This window comes from Palaemon carinicauda, chromosome 16, assembly GCF_036898095.1.
Source record: "Palaemon carinicauda isolate YSFRI2023 chromosome 16, ASM3689809v2, whole genome shotgun sequence".
In the NCBI taxonomy this organism is placed as follows: domain Eukaryota; kingdom Metazoa; phylum Arthropoda; class Malacostraca; order Decapoda; family Palaemonidae; genus Palaemon; species Palaemon carinicauda.
In genome coordinates, this window is record NC_090740.1 from 49,195,827 (window position 1) to 49,198,326 (window position 2,500).

Sequence of the window (2,500 nt, forward strand, 5' to 3'; positions counted from 1 at the left end):
GATTCAGGTAATAAAAGTTTGTGGCAGGCATAACAACTTTTATTTGTGTTCCATTTACCGGAATCCAGACATGGATGATTCTATCTTCGATTGTCTTCTTACCAATATGGCTAAGATACAAGAAAATGATGGAAAGGCTTCTTTTGTCTTTGTTGGTGATTTTAATGCTCACCATAGGGAGTGGTTAAGTTCTATCTCTCCTACCGATCGCTATGGCTTAAGGCTGTGAGCAAATCATAAATGAAGCTACTCACAGGTCTGGTAATTGCTTGGACATTGTATAAACTGACTCCCCTGGCGTTATAACTAGTAAGGTTGGTTTTCCAGTCGGGACATCTGATCTTGCCTTGATTTCATTATTAGTGAAGACTGAGCAGCCTGACCCTGATATATCATACTCTTGTAAAATTTATATGAAATCCCAAGCAGACTGGAATGGGATTTTGCATGATCTTTTGAGTTTGAATTGGTCACAATTATATAGTAGTGTAGATCCTGTTGTCCCTTTGAATGAGAATCTAGTCAACATAATTGATAGGCGTATCCCTTCTCGTGTACTATGGTACCGCATGAAGGACAAACCGTGGTTCAATGATGATTGTAGACGTGCTTATTTGGAGAAGCAGGAGGCCTATCATCTTGGGAAGGGTAACAGATCAGATTTGACTTGGAACAACTATACTCAGCTTCGAGCTTTTGCTCAGAGAGTTTATGCCTCAACTGAAAAGGAGTACAATTTAACCATAAAAGAAACCCTTTCTGGTACAACTCAGGAACATAAATAGTGGTCTACCCTTAAATCTGCACTCTTTTTTGTAGATGCAACAGCTCCTCCTTTACTTAAACGAGATGGCTCAGTCACTCACTGTCCAAAGGAAAAGGCAACCCTGTTGGCTGATGTTTTTGACAGTAAACAGAGTAATGAAAAACTTGAACTTCCTCATTCCTGTTTTCCCGAGGCTAAAGTAACTAATTTAGCTTTTCGATCTCATGAGGTTAAAGCTCTGTTGATGAACCTCGATGCTTATGGAGGTGCACATCCAAATGGCATTTTTTTCCATTGTTTTATATGAAGACAGCAGATTTCTTAGCTCCAAATTTATCTGTTATTTTGCGCAAGGTAGCAAGAAGAGGAGCTTTTAGCACTTTTTGCAAAATTGGTAATGTTACTCCTCTATGTAAATGTGTTTGTGGTAGCTCAAATCTCACTGATTACCGCCCACTTTCCCTAACTCCCATATTATCTAAAGTTTTTGAACGTCTTCTGGCAAAACGTCTTAATAGGTTTGCTGAAGGTAATCATCTATTCCCTAGTTTGCAATTTGGTTTTCGTAAAGGCCTTGGAGCATGTGATGCCCTTCTTACAGTCTCCAATGCTGTACATAAATCCCTTGATTGTGGTCAGGAAGTTCGTATGATTAGCCTTCATTTTAGTGCTGCCTTTGACCATGTTAATCATGAGGCCCTTGTTTTCTAACTCAAACAGTTGGGAGTGGGTGGGTCGTTTCTTAGCATTACTATTGATTTTTTAAATAATAGATCTCAAAGAGTTGTTGTTGATGGGTGCCATAGTGAGTATAGGAATGTGATATCCGGTGTTCCACAGGGTAGTATTCTTGCCCCATTACTTTTCATACTATATACAAATGACATGTGGTTTGGCCTAGAAAACAAGCTTTTTTGCATATGCAGATGATGCTACTCTCTTTGCATCAATTCCATCCCCTGAATGTAGATCTGGGGTTGGTGAATCCCTTATCAAATATTTAGCTAAAATTAGTGCATGGTGCAAATTATGGGGTATGAAGTTGAATCCTAATAAAACTCAAAGTATGATTGTAAGTAGGTCAAGGACGTTGGCTGCTCAACATCCGGATCTCAGTATTGATAATGTTTCCTTAAATTTGTATGACTCCTTTAAAATTTTAGGTGAGATTCTCGACAGCAAATTTATTTTTGAGAAACACATTAAGTCTGTGTCACTGCAATTGCACAAAAATTGGCTTATTGAGAAAGTCTTACAAGATTTTCGGTGAACAATCTATTCTGAAGATGTGTTTTAATTCTTTCATTCTACCTTGTTTTGAGTATTGTTCTCCTGTCTGGTGTTCAGCTGCTGATTCTCATCTTAATTTGTTGGACAGAAACTTACGGGCTATTAAATTTCTTATTCCTGATCTAGATATTAATCTTTGGCACCATCGTTCAATTAGTTCATTATGCATGTTACATATGATTTTTCATAACTCTGACCATCCTTTACATTCAGATCTCCCTGGAAAATTCTATCCTGTTCGTAATACTACGCAGGCGGTTAATTCTAATAGCCAGGCCTTCTCCATCATGAGGCTCAATACTGCACAGTATTATAGAAGTTTTATTCCAGCTGTTACCAAGTTGTGGAATGATCTCCCTAATCGGGTAGTTGAATCAGTAGAACTTCAAAAGTTCAAAGTTGGAGAAAATGTTTTTATGTTGACCAGGCTGACATGAGTCTTTT